Source organism: Myxine glutinosa, chromosome 7, assembly GCF_964187855.1.
Source record: "Myxine glutinosa chromosome 7, kmMyxGlut1.1, whole genome shotgun sequence".
Taxonomy (NCBI): Eukaryota; Metazoa; Chordata; class Myxini; order Myxiniformes; family Myxinidae; genus Myxine; species Myxine glutinosa.
In genome coordinates, this window is record NC_136267.1 from 48400813 (window position 1) to 48415850 (window position 15038).

The 15038-nt window shown below is 41.4% G+C and overlaps 1 protein-coding gene across 7 annotated transcripts in view; it reads left to right on the top strand.

Annotated features, from left to right (window-relative positions):
• The window catches only part of LOC137431202 (pleckstrin homology domain-containing family A member 7), a 322395-nt gene that overhangs the window by 775 nt on the left and 306582 nt on the right, over positions 1-15038 (top strand). The window lies entirely within an intron of this gene.

Genomic DNA, 15038 nt, shown 5'->3' on the forward strand with positions numbered 1-15038 from the left:
TTATGGGGGTATGGACACCCATCAATTGGGGGTATGTACACCCATAACAATTCCTTAACCCGGTTATGGTAAACACGATAAGACTAAAACTCATCATCATGAGTCGCTCATCCCATTGCTCTGCTCTGTGTGTCTTGTGTATTCAAACATTTGTTTATTCACCCGAAGTGGTTTTCCTATGTATCTGAATCGGTGCCGAATGAGGTGCACAGACAACTCACTGAGACACATGTCATGTACCCATAATGTGGCTGCTTGTCCATTGTCTGCTGTCGTCATTGTAATCAGTGTAAGAAAGTGGACTAATGTGCTGGTAGTTCGTGTAAGAAAGTGGACTAATGTGCTGGTAGTTCGTGTAATAAATTGGACTAATGTGCTGGTAGTTCGTGTAATAAAGTGGACTAATGTGCTGGTAGTTCGTGTAATAAATTGGACTAATGTTCTGGTAGTTCGTGGAAGAAAGTGCACTAATGTGCTGGTAGTTTGTGTAATAAAGTGGACTAATGTGCTGGTAGTTCGTGTAATAAAGTGGACTAATGTGCTGGTAGTTCGTGTAATAAAGTGGACTAATGTGCTGGTAGTTCGTGTAATAAATTGGACTAATGTGCTGGTAGTTCGTGTAATAAAGTGGACTAATGTGCTGGTAGTATAGTGTAAGAAAGTGGACTAATGTGCTGGTAGTTCGTGTAATAAATTGGACTAATGTGCTGGTAGGTCGTGTAATAAAGTGGACTAATGTGCTGGTAGTATAGTGTAAGAAAGTGGACTAATGTGCTGGTAGTTCGTGTAATAAATTGGACTGATGTGCTGGTAGTTCGTGTAATAAATTGGACTAATGTGCTGGTAGTTCGTGTAATAAAGTGGACTAATGTGCTGGTAGTTTAGTGTAAGAAAGTGGACTAATGTGCTGGTAGTTCGTGTAATAAAGTGGACTAATATGCTGGTAGTATAGTGTAAGAAAGTGGATTAATGTGCTGGCTGGTAGTTCGTGTAAGAAAGTGCACTAATGTGCTGGTAGTTTGTGTAATAAAGTGGACTAATGTGCTGGTAGTTCGTGTAATAAAGTGGACTAATGTGCTGGTAGTTCGTGTAATAAAGTGGACTAATGTGCTGGTAGTTCGTGTAATAAATTGGACTAATGTGCTGGTAGTTCGTGTAATAAAGTGGACTAATGTGCTGGTAGTATAGTGTAAGAAAGTGGACTAATGTGCTGGTAGTTCGTGTAATAAATTGGACTAATGTGCTGGTAGGTCGTGTAATAAAGTGGACTAATGTGCTGGTAGTATAGTGTAAGAAAGTGGACTAATGTGCTGGTAGTTCGTGTAATAAATTGGACTGATGTGCTGGTAGTTCGTGTAATAAATTGGACTAATGTGCTGGTAGTTCGTGTAATAAAGTGGACTAATGTGCTGGTAGTTTAGTGTAAGAAAGTGGACTAATGTGCTGGTAGTTCGTGTAATAAAGTGGACTAATATGCTGGTAGTATAGTGTAAGAAAGTGGATTAATGTGCTGGCTGGTAGTTCGTGTAAGAAAGTGGACTAATGTGCTGGTAGTTCGTGTAATAAAGTGGACTAATGTGCTGTTAGTTCGTGTAATAAATTGGACTAATGTGCTGGTAGTTCGTGTAATAAATTGGACTAATGTGCTGGTAGTTCGTGAAATAAAGTGGACTAATATGCTGGTAGTATAGTGTAAGAAAGTGGACTAATGTGCTGGTAGTTCGTGTAATAAATTGGACAAATGTGCTGGTAGTTCGTGTAAGAAAGTGGATTAATGTGCATGTAGTTCGTGTTAGAAAGTGGACTAATGTGCTGGTAGTTCGTGTAAGAAAGTGGATTAATGTGCATGTAGTTCGTGTAAGAAAGTGGACTAATGTGCTGGTAGTTCGTGGAAGAAAGTGGACCAATGTGCTGGTAGTTCGTGGAAGAACGTGGACCAATGTGCTGGTAGTTCGTGTAAGAAAGTGGATTAATGTGCATGTAGTTCGTGTTAGAAAGTGGACTAATGTGCATGTAGTTCATCTATCTATAATTCCACTAATCTCTGTGTGTATGTTTGTTTGTACGTTTGTTTGTTTGTTTGTATGTCTGTGACCGCTGTTTCTCGACAACTACCGGTCCGATATACTTGAAACTTGCCAGGTATATTGCTGGGGACCCGAGGATGTGCCTTTTCAAGGTTTTAAATTAATCGGACAAGTAGTTACCGAGCTATGGCGATTTAGCCGTTCGCCGTTCGCTTTGGCGTTGCGAATGGGCCAAACCATTTCATGTAAATAGAGGGGGGGGTTCTGTGGTCGTTGCGAATGGACCAAACCATTTCATGTAAATAGAGGGGGGGGGATTGTCACCGTACTCGCAAGCCGTTCGCCGTTCGCTTTGGCGTTGCGAATGGACCAAACCATTTCATGTAAATAGAGGGGGGGGATATAATTTTAGATATATATATAGTACGGGCATATATATAGTACGGGCATGCCCTAGTGTTACAAAGTGGACTAATGTGCATGTAGTTCGTGTTAGAAAGTGGACTAATGTGCATGTACTTCATGTTAGAAAGTGGACTAATGTGCTGGTAGTTCGTGTTAGAAAGTGGGCTCATGTGCATGTACTTCATGTTATAAAGTGGACTAATGTGCATGTAGTTCGTGTAAGAAAGTGGACTAATGTGCATGTAGTTCGTGTAAGAAAGTTGACTCATGTGCTGGTAGTTTGGATAATAAAGGTGACCAATGTGCTGGTAGTTTGTGTAATAAAGGTGACTAATGTGCTGGTAGTTCATGTAAGAAAGTTGCCTAATGTGCTGGTTGGTAGTTCATGTAAGAAAGTGGACTAATGTGCTGGTAGTTCATGTAAGAAAGTGGACTAATGTGCTCGTAGTTTGTGTAGTAGAGTGGACTAATGTGCTCGTACTTCATGTACGAAAGTGGGCTAAAGTGCTGGTAGTTTGTATAATATAGGTGACCAATGTGCCGGTAGTTTGTGTAATAAAGGTGACTAATGTGCTGGTAGTTCATGGAAGAAAGTGGACTAATGTGCTGGTAGTTCATGTAAGAAAGTGGACTAATATGCTGGTAGTTCATGTAAGAAAGTGGGCTAATGTGCTGGTAGTTCATGTCAGAAAGTTGACTGATGTGCTGGTAGTTCACGTAAGAAAGTTGACTGATGTGCTGGTAGTTCATGTAAGAAAGTGGACTCATGTGCATGTAGTTCGTGTAAGAAAGTTGACTTATGTGCTGGTAGTTCATGTAAGAAAGTGGACTAATATGCATGCAGTTCGTGTCAGAAAGTTGACTGATGTGCTGGTTGGTAGTTCATGAAAGAAAGTTGACTAATATGCTGGTAGTTCATGTGAGAAAGTTGACTAATGTGCTCGTAGTTTGTGTAGTAGAGTGGACTAATGTGCTCGTACTTCATGTACGAAAGTGGGCTAAAGTGCTGGTAGTTTGTATAATATAGGTGACCAATGTGCCGGTAGTTTGTGTAATAAAGGTGACTAATGTGCTGGTAGTTCATGGAAGAAAGTGGACTAATGTGCTGGTAGTTCATGTAAGAAAGTGGACTAATATGCTGGTAGTTCATGTAAGAAAGTGGGCTAATGTGCTGGTAGTTTGTATAATAAAGGTGACCAATGTGCTGGTAGTTTGTGTAATAAAGGTGACTAATGTGCCGGTAGTTTGTGTAATAAAGGTGACTAATGTGCTGGTAGTTCATGGAAGAAAGTGGACTAATGTGCTGGTAGTTCATGTAAGAAAGTGGACTAATGTGCTGGTAGTTCATGTAAGAAAGTGGCCTAATGTGCTGGTAGTTCATGTAATAAAGTGGACTAATGTGCTGGTAGTTCGTGTGAGAAAGTGGACTAATGTGCTGGTAGTTCATGTCAGAAAGTTGACTGATGTGCTGGTAGTTCACGTAAGAAAGTTGACTGATGTGCTGGTGGTAGTTCATGTAAGAAAGTTGACTAATGTGCTGGTAGTTTGTGTAATAAAGTGGACGAATGTGCTGGTTGGTAGTTCATGCAATAAAGTTGACGAATGTGCTGGTTGGTAGTTCATGTAAGACAGTTGACTCATGTGCTGGTTGGTAGTTCATGTAAGAAAGTTGACTAATGTGCTGGTAGTTCGTTTACGAAAGTGGAATAATGTGCTGGTAGTTTGTGTAATAAAGTCGACTAGTGTGCTGGTAGTTGGTGGAAGAAAGTGGACCAATGTTCTGGTAGTTAGTGGAAGAAAGTGGACTCATGTGCTGGTAGTTTGTGTAATAAAGCGGACTAATGTGCTGGTAGTCCGTGTGTGAAAGTGGACTAATGTGCTGGTAGTTCATGTACGAAAGTGGACTAATGTGCTGGTAGTTCGTGTACGAAAGTGGGCTAATGTGCTGGTAGTTCGCCGACGAAAGTGGACAAATGTGCTGGTAGTTCGTGTACGAAAGTGGACAAATGTGCTGGTAGTTTGTGCAATGCAGTGGACTAATGTGCTGGTCGTTAGTGGAAGAAAGTGGACTGATGTGCTGGTTGGTAGTTTATGTCAGAAAGTTGACTCATCTGCTGGTAGTTCATGTAAGAAAGTTGACATGTGCTGGTAGTTCATGTAAGAAAGTTGACTTTTGTGCTGGTAGTTCACGTACGAAAGTGGACTGATGTGCTGGTAGTTCGTGTAAGAAAGTTGACTAATGTGCTGGTTGGTAGTTCATGAAAGAAAGTTGATTAATGTGCCGGTTGGTAGTTCAAGTAAGAAAGTTGAGTAATGTGCTGGTTGGTCGTTCATGTGATAAAGTTGACTAATGTGCTGGTTGGTAGTTCGTGAAAGAAAGTTGACTCATGTGCTGGTAGTTCATGCAAGAAAGTTGACTAATGTGCTGGTAGTTCGTGTTAGACAGTTGACTAATGTGCTGGTTGGTCGTTCATGCAAGAAAGTTGACTCATGTGCTGGTAGTTCATGCAAGAAAGTTGACTAATGTGCTGGTAGTTCGTGTAAGAAAGTGGACAAATGTGCATGTAGTTCATGTTAGAAAGTGGACTAATGTGCATGTAGTTCGTGTAAGAAAGTGGACTAATGTGCATGTAGTTCGTGTATGAAAGTGGGCTAATGTGCATGTAGTTCGTGTAAGAAAGTGGACTAATGTGCTGGTGGTTCGTGTGAGAAAGTGGACTAATGTGCATGTAGTTCGTGTAAGAAAGTTGACTGATGTGCTGGTTGGTAGTTCATGAAAGAAAGTTGACTAATGTGCTGGTTGGTAGTTCATGTAAGAAAGTGGACTAATGTGCTGGTAGTTCACGTGAGAAAGTTGACTAATGTGCTGGTAGTTTGTATGATAAAGGTGACTAATGTGCTGGTAGTTCACGTGAGAAAGTTGACTAATGTGCGGGTAGTTTGTATAATAAAGGTGACCAATGTGCCGGTAGTTCATGTAAGAAAGTGGACTAATGCGCTGGTAGTTTGTATAATAAAGGTGACCAATGTGCCGGTAGTTTGTGTAATAAAGGTGACTAATGTGCCGTTAGTTTGTGTAATAAAGGTGACTAATGTGCTGGTAGTTAATGGAAGAAAGTGGACTAATGTGCTAGTAGTTCATGTAAGAAAGTGGACTAATGTGCTGGTAGTTCATGTAAAAAAGTGGACTAATGTGCTGGTAGTTCATGTGAGAAAGTGGACTAATGTGCTGGTAGTTCATGTCAGAAAGTTGACTGATGTGCTGGTTGGTAGTTCATGTAAGAAAGTTGACTAATGTGCTGGTAGTTTGTGTCATAAAGTGGACTAATGTGCTGGTAGTTCACGTGAGAAAGTTGACTAATGTGCTGGTAGTTTGTATGATAAAGGTGACTAATGTGCTGGTAGTTCACGTGAGAAAGTTGACTAATGTTCGGGTAGTTTGTGTAATAAAGGTGACGAATGTGCTGGTAGTTCATGTAAGAAAGTGGACTAATGTGCTGGTAGTTCATGCAAGAAAGTGGACTAATGTGCTGGTAGTTTGTGTAATAAAGTGGACTAATGTGCTGGTAGTTCGTGTAAGAAAGTGGACTAATGTGCTGGTAGTCAATGTCAGAAAGTTGACTGATGTGCTGGTAGTTCATGTAAGAAAGTTGACTGATGTGCTGGTTGGTAGTTCATGTAAGAAAGTTGACTGATGTGCTGGTAGTTTGTGTTATAAAGTGGACTAATGTGCTGGTAGTTCGTGTAAGAAAGTTGACTAATGTGCTGGTTGGTACTTCCTGGAAGAAAGTGGACTAATGTGCTGGTAGTTGTGTAATAAAGTGAACTAATGTGCTCGTACTTCATGTAAGACAGTTGACTAATGTGCTGGTAGTTTGTGTTATAAAGTGGACTAATGTGCTGGTAGTTTGTGTAATAAAGTGGACTAATGTGCTGGTTGGTAGTTCATGTAAGAAAGTTGACGAATGTGCTGGTTGGTAGTTCGTGTACGAAAGTGGACTAATGTGCTGGTAGTTCATGTAAGAAAGTGGACTAATGTGCTGGTAGTTTGTGTTATAAAGTGGACTAATGTGCTGGTAGTTTGTGTAATAAAGTGGACTAATGTGCTGGTTGGTAGTTCATGAAAGAAAGTTGACTAATGTGCTGGTTGGTAGTTCGTGTACGAAAGTGGACTAATGTGCTGGTAGTTTGTGTAATAAAGTGGACTCGTGTGCTGGTAGTTTGTGTTATAAAGTGGATTAATGTGCTGGTAGTTCATGTACGAAAGTGGACTAATGTGCTGGTAGTTCGTGTACGAAAGTGGACTAATGTGCTGGTCGTTCGTGTGCGAAAGTGTACTAATGTGCTGGTAGTTTGTGTAATGCAGTGGACTGGTAGTTAGTGGAAGAAAGTGGACTGATGTTCTGGTTGGTAGTTCATATAAGAAAGTTGACTAATGTGCTGATAGTTCGTGCAAGAAAGTGGACTGATGTGCTGGTTGGTCGTTCATGTAAGAAAGTTGACGATTGTGCTGGTTGGTAATTCATGTAAGAAAGTTGATTAATGTGCTGGTTGGTAGTTTATGGGAGAACGTTGACTCATGTGCTGGAAGTTCATGTTAGAAAGTTGACTAATGTGCTGGTAGTTCATGTAAGAAAGTGGACAAATGTGCTGGTAGTTCATGTAAGAAAGTTGACTTATGTGCTGGTAGTTCGTGTTAGAAAGTGGACTAATGTGCATGTAGTTCATGTTAGAAAGTGGACGAATGTGCATGTAGTTTGTGGAAGAAAGTGGACTAATGTGCATGTAGTTCATGTTCGAAAGTGGACTAATGTGCATGTAGTTCGTGGAAGAAAGTTGACTAATGTGCTGGTAATTCATGTGAGAAAGTTGACTAATGTGCTGGTAGTTCATTTAAGAAAGTTGACTAATGTGCTGGTTGGTAGTTCATGTGGGAAAGTGGACTAATGTTCTGGTAGTTCATGTAAGAAAGTGGACTAATGTGCTGGTAGTTTGTGTAATAAAGTGGACTAATGTGCTGGTAGTTCATGTAAGAAATTGGACTAATGTGCTGGTTGGTAGTTCATGTAAGAAAGTGGACTAATGTGCTGGTAGTTTGTGTAATAAAGTGGACTAATGTGCTGGTAGTTCATGTAAGAAAGTTGACTGATGTGCTGGTAGTTCATGTAAGAAAGTTGACTGATGTGCTGGTAGTTCATGTTAGAAAGTTGTCTGATGTGCTGGTTGGTAGTTCATGTAAGAAAGTTGACTGATGTGCTGGTAGTTTGTGTATTAAAGTGGACTAATGTGCTGGAAGATCGTGTAAGAAAGTTGACTAATGTGCTGGTAGTTCATGTAAGAAATTTGACTCATGTGCATGTAGTTCGTGTAAGAAAGTGGACTAATGTGCATGCAGTTCGTGTAAGAAAGTTGACTGATGTGCTGGTTGGTAGTTCATGTAAGAATGTGGACAAATGTTCTGGTAGTTCATGTGAGAAAATTGACTAATGTGCTGGTAGTTTGTGTAATAAAGGTGACCAATGTGCTGGTAGTTCATGTCAGAAAGTTGACTGATGTGCTGGTTGGTAGTTCATGTAATAAAGTTGACTGATGTGCTGGTAGTTTGTGTAAGAAAGTTGACTAATGTGCTGGTAGTTTGTGTCATAAAGTGGACTAATGTGCTGGTTGGTAGTTCATGTAAGACAGTTGACTGATGTGCTGATTGGTAGTTCATGTAAGAAAGTTGACTAATGTGCTGGTTGGTAGTTCATGTCAGAAAGTGGACTAATGTGCTGGTTGGTAGTTCATGTAAGAAAGTGGACGAATGTGCTGGTAGTTTGTGTCATAAAGTGGACTCGTGTACTGGTAGTTAGTGGAAGAAAGTGGACCAATGTGCTGGTAGTTTGAGTAATAAAGTGGAATAATGTGCTGGTAGTTCGTGTACGAAAGTGGACTAATGTGCTGGTAGTTCATGTACGAAAGTGGACTAATGTGCTGGTAGTTCATGTACGAAAGTGGACTAATGTGCTGGTAGTTTGTGTAATGCAGTGGACTAATGTGCTGGTAGTTTGTGTAATGCAGTGGACTAATGTGCTGGTAGTTAGTGGAAGAAAGTGGACTGATGTTCTGGTTGGTAGTTCATATAAGAAAGTTGACTAATGTGCTGGTAGCTCATGGAGGAAAGTTGACTGATGTGCTGATAGTTTGTGTAATATTGAATGAGCGTTTTAAGGCCATTTTTCCCTGCTAGAGCAGGGGTTAGCCTTGCGGGCCCCATGACAATCATGGTGCCCTGTTTGAGGCAATGTTTTTATGGCCGGATGCCCTTCCTGACGCCAGTTTGTGTAATAAAGTGGACTAATGCGCTGATAGTTCGTGCAAGAAAGTGGACTGATGTGCTGGTTGGTAGTTCATGTAAGAAAGTTGACGAATGTGCTGGTTGGTAATTCATGTAAGAAAGTTGACTAATGTGCTGGTTGGTAGTTTATGTAAGAAAGTTGACTGATGTGCTGGTAGTTCATGTAAGAAAGTTGACTTGTGTGCTGGTAGTTCACGGACAAAAGTGGACTAATGTGCTGGTAGTTAGTGTAAGAAAGTTGACTAATGTGCTGGTTGGTAGTTCGTGTAAGAAAGTTGACTAATGTGCTGGTTGGTAGTTCATGTAAGAAAGTTGACTAATGTGCTGGTTGGTAGTCCATGTAAGAAAGTTGACTAATGTGCTGGTTGGTAGTTCATGTAAGAAAGTTGACTAATGTGCTGGTTGGTAGTTCGTGTAAGAAAGTTGACTAATGTGCTGGTTGGTAGTTCATGTAAGAAAGTTGACTAATGTGCTGGTTGGTAGTTCGGGTAAGAAAGTTGACACGTGCTGGTTGGTAGTTCATGTGATAAAGTTGACTAATGTGCTGGTTGGTTGTTCATGTAAGACAGTTGACTAATGTGCTGGTAGTTCAAGTAAGAAAGTTAACTCATGTGCTGCTAGTTCATGTAAGAAAGTTGACATGTGCTGGTTGGTAGTTCATGTGATAAAGTTGACTAAGGTGCTGGTAGTTCATGTAAGAAAGTTGACTAATGTGCTGGTAGTTCGTGTCAGAAAGTTGACTAATGTGCTGGTTGGTAGTTCATGTAAGACAGTTGACTAATGTGCTGGTAGTTCATGTAAGAAAGTTGACTAATGTGCTGGTAGTTCATGTAAGAAAGTTGACTAATGTGCTGGGTGGTAGTTCATGTAAGACAGTTGACTAATGTGCTGGTAGTTCATGTAAGAAAGTTGACTAATGTGCTGGGTGGTAGTTCATGTAAGAAAGTTGACTGATGTGCTGGGTTGTAGTTCATGTAAGACAGTTGACTAATGTGCTGGTAGTTCATGTAAGAAAGTTGACTAATGTGCTGGTAGTTCGTGTTAGAAAGTTGACGAATGTGCTGGTAGTTCGTGTTAGAAAGTTGACTAATGTGCTGGTAGTTCGTGTTAGAAAGTTGACTAATGTGCTGGTTGGTAGTTCATGTAAGACGGTTGACTAATGTGCTGGTAGTTCATGTAAGAAAGTTGACTAATGTGCTGGTTGGTAGTTCATGTAAGACAGTTGACTAATGTGCTGGTAGTTCATGTAAGAAAGTTGACTAATGTGCTGGTTGGTAGTTCATGTAAGACAGTTGACTAATGTGCTGGTAGTTCATGTAAGAAAGTTGACTAATGTGCTGGTTGGTAGTTCATGTAAGACAGTTGACTAATGTGCTGGTAGTTCGTGTTAGAAAGTTGACTAATGTGCTGGTTGGTAGTTCATGTAAGAAAGTACACCGATGACCCACGTGTATGAATGTCCTTGTCCTGGATCTGATGGACGTGCTAGCTCCGACAACGAGCCTAATGCATTATACTCCGTGCTGGTAGTTAGCGGAAGTCTTATAGTTGTAAAAAGTTTTTCAAAACGAAGCAATCCATGCCGATGAGCCTTATGCAGGTATCAAAGCTCGTGTTGACCGCTTTTGGGTTCATTGGGCAAACTCTGGTACCAGCAATGCCCTTCCTTGACATCTGATGTACGTTTCAACTTGTTCATCGAAGTTCCAGCTAACCAAACACTGCACTTTCCCAAAAAAAAACTCCAAGGTTTCGGCTTTTAAAGCATTTCCACCGATGCTGAGCACGGCTGCGTGTTATTTACAGTGTTTTGCGAGGGATCTTTTATTCATCCTTTGCTTCATGGGGTTTGCAAACCACGCTTCGACTACGATGAATGTTCGACGGTAACGTGTTCACCATTTTTTTTTTTTTCCCCAGCAGAAAAGTCAAATGTGCCTGTTTGGTCGTTTTCGTTGATGTGACGTCTGCTGATTTATGTGTGGATTATCTTGCATGCGTTTGATGGAATAATGTTTTTGTTTGTATTATAGATGAGCATTTTGATGAATAGTGCTATATTGATGGAAGGTCTGAACGTGCATTTTCTAATTATGGAAAGTATTTTCACACGTTGTCCAATCTTGCTTTTTGCCAAGCCTGTGTACATTAGTAGGCTGACTAACCGGTTGTACAAGGGAGGGGTGGATCGAAAGAGGGAACGAATGACAGGAAAAGGGCGTGAAAGGAATACTGTTTGTAAACTGGTTCATAGTCCTTAAAACCATTTTTAATCATGTGAACCATGAAGAATGCTGTTCATGTGATGCACCATGAAGAACCAGCAAAGGAAGTCCTACTCTGGAGACCCAAGGAACCCCAGACGGAGAATGGGAGGTCCTCTGACGACCCTTGTGATATCGGCGAAGGACACAAGCCTGAGTGGGGTTGATCGTCAACTGTTTCCAATCGAGAACACTTGAAAAATCTCATGCGTCACCTCGTAAAGTGGTTGACGTAAGGATGGAACATGTGAACTGGGTAATTGGGAGAGGTGGATATGGAATGAGGAGGTTTATTGGTTTGTAGGGTTGCTAATTTTTTGGGATTGAAGATGGAGGTGCCACAAAATCAGCGGTTTATGGAAAAATACATCTTACCAGGTAGTCTCGTCTTGACTGGTGGCAAGCATGCAAGACTGGTGGGATAGCCGAGAGGTATGCACGCTCACCTTTGAGCTGCCACACCTGGGTTTGAATAATTGCTATCCAACTATAAACACACTGGTGGTGGTTCGTAAGCTTGGCTGCATAATTTTCTGGAGGAGTGGCTGTTTTTCTGATGCAATGCCCCCCGTTGCCAGTAAGCTTGTACTTGTTTTGTTGACCTCGGAAGGATGATAGACTGAGTCAACCCACCTGTTGTTAATTCAACGGCATTACAGAGGCTCAAACAAGACCCTAAGATCTCAAGCAAACACCAGGCTTGTCACCGTGGTGTTTCGTGGGCAGAGTGCTGGATACATCGACGCATGTGCCGTCTAAGGACGTTAAGCCAGAAGACCCTTGTACCACTCACTGTGGTCGTTGGTGGACGTTAATCTTTCATGAAGAGTAGGTGAGATATCTGCATCACGCTTAACCAATCGAAAAACATCTGCCTAAATCGCCTTTGGCCGAACGGCGGTCTTGGCCAGCCGGTTCGTGAACGTCTTCAGTCAAGAACGATCCACGGCACACCGACAACAAGGTGGGAATAATTGGGGCCGTTAAACAAGAGGTACCCAGCAGGATGTCGTGGTACTTGTGGTAGCACGTAGTGAAGGCTACAATGAAGTCGGGTAGCATTTTGTTGATTCGTATTCATCGATGGAGCATCTTTTAGCTCATCCAAAGTGTGTACAAAAAGGCGTATTTAATCCAGATATTATGGAACACGATGACGTAGGAAAAGCTTGCAACACACAAAGTCAAGGCCACACTCCACGGCACCATTCGTGATGAACAGTTGTCTATTTTAGGATGATGATTGTGCCATGTTGAATGGTAGCTTTTGTTGATCTTCATTTCTTCTGCGCCCACTATGTTACGCGTGGTCGAGTTCAACAGACACTTTATTGATACCTGGGAGTTCAAAAAGTTCTTGACCTCACCTATGAGGCGGACATGCAGTTCAGGGTGTCCCTTATATTTGATCATCTCGCTTCAAATCGTGTGACATTTGGTTGGAGACATTTTACAAGGTTCTTCTGTCACATTCTGTGCCAGTAACCCTGGCGAAGACCAAAATCCAGCGTGCTTGTTTGGTCTTGCCATTTGAGTGCTTGACTCGTAATGCTGTGGCTCAGGGTTTGAATTCCATGCATATGGTGTGTTCATTTGTCCATTGTCTCCCATTGCAATTCACGTAATATATGTCTGAGCTCCTTCGTAAGTCTAAAAGGCCAACAACAACATGCATTTTAAGGCCATTTTCCCTGCTAGAGCAGGGGTTAGCCTTGCGGTCCCCATGATAATCTTCTCCATTTTGCCCTATTTTCTGCATCTCCCCTTGTTAACCCCCTTGCCCGCATTTCTTCTTTGACCATCTTTAGTCGTAATTGTCATGGTTCTCTTTTTGAGGCAATGTTTTTATGGCCGGATGCCCTTCCTGATGCCAACCCTTTTAGTCGCCTCTTACGACACGCAGGGATACGGTGTACCTATTCTAAACCGGGGTACACACCAAGTAAGTCTAAAAGGCCGTTGTTGCATAAAAGCATATCCTACCGGCTTCTTCAACATGCTCATGGCAAGTTGATCAATAACTACAATAAACTGGAAGTTTTTGTAGAATGATAATAGTTAATAGTATAGTGCAAGTAACTACCAGATGTGACAATCTTACTATAATTCCCCAAATCCAAATGTCCGTCTGTCCGTTCGAAGGTACCGCAAAAACGGCTCAACCGATCGCAACGATATTTTGGGTGGGTATTCCCGGGACCCCTTGGAGTAAAATAGGCTCTATTGTTTTTCCAATTTTTTTGCCAAGTTTTCCAATTTTCCTGTTTTTCCAAACACTGGAATAATATTTACCGATTATGAACAGTGATGTGGCTTTTGTTGAAATTCCACAAATACTGTTTATTCTACGTACCAGGAGAGAGTAGATCGACTCCTGACGAACTCTTCCTATATAAACGTGCGGCTCCGAAGTAACACGGCAGCGTGTGCAAAGCGACTGAGAAACAGGTGTAGCGGCCGCTTCCGTGTTACAGATTTGGCGCGCACTCTTCACACATAAACGTGCGACTGAGAAAGACGTGTAGCGGCCACTTCCGTTTTGCAGAATTCAATCTTTTTTCAAAATGGGCGCCATGTACTGTTTACATTTTGATGATTTGCGTGTGATATGATTCAACGGATGTTTATTATGAATCGTTTAAAATTAAAAAGCCTTCAATTTCTGGTATTTTGCATTTGGGCTTCCCAATCGAAGCCCCGACCATAGGGCGGGTACCGTTGCTAGTATTACAAATGGGTGGTCCACTATCCGTGTGTGTGTGTGTGTGTGTGTGTGTGTGTGTGTGTGTGTGTGTGTGTGTGTGTGTGTGTGTGTGTGTGTGTGTGTGTGTGTGTGTGTGTGTGTGTGTGTGTGTGTGTGTGTGTGTGTGTGTGTGTGTGTCGGGCCCGATCTATACCAAATTTTGCATACATACTGGTAGTTCCTGGAGTCGGATCATCGGCACAAGGAAAATAAAATCCTTGCAAACGACTGTGACGAAGGAACCGTGTGTTTTTACTATTATAAAGGTGATCTGAATCGGATGTACTATACTCTGCTACAGAGCATCAGTGCTGCTGAAGCAGTTGCTTGGCAAGGGTTATACTGGGTGGTTTGCCATTGCCTTCTCAGTGGTAAGTCAGGGCAGGAATATGGAATTTGTTCAGGTTGCTGGCAAGAACTCGCTGAACCTGTCTTCGCAAAGGACACCGTGTGATCTTTAATGTCCACCAACTGATGGTTTATCCTCAATTCGTTTGATGGCACACACTGATTAATCATCCTGCCTGTGAAACACGGGATGACGGCTCATACCTGACTTGGGATTCAAACCCATAGAGGCATACAGGCGTGTGTACGTACTTTAATAGTTGAGGCCATCCTGCCAGCCCATCAATATATATATATATATATATATATATATATATATATATATATATATATATATATATATATATATCTATATATATATGCAGGTAAAGCAAAATTTGATGCAGTAGCGTTGTTCACGTTTTTCCGTCATTTTGTCAAAAACGAAAATCCGACGGCGCTCGCTTGCATGTCCTCACTCATCGGCGGTCTGCCGTCGAATGACAGCTTCTGCAGGTGGGAAAAAATTCACGCGTGCGCATTAGGATCGCCTACATACGTGCACCAATCAACGCCTCCCTAGCTTCTTTTTTTTTACGCACGAAAAATAAAGGTCGGATACTTTTTGAACACACTACGTATATACATACATACATACATACATACATGCAGTATATCTATATCTATATATATATAGAAATTTTCTTTTCTCTTAAAATACTATTTGTTGTGTGAGGGGAAAGTTCACCTTTCAAGTCATCTGAAGTGGCCTTCAACTGTGATGACACTTGAAAATGGACAATTATACGGGGTTAATGGCTTGCCCTTGTTTAAGTGTTGCCATGGAATTTTGAATAGAGCGCAATATGTTTGAGCTTGTCGTGAATATTGTATTGAAAATGAGTATGACATTTCTCAATGGACTTCTTGAATAC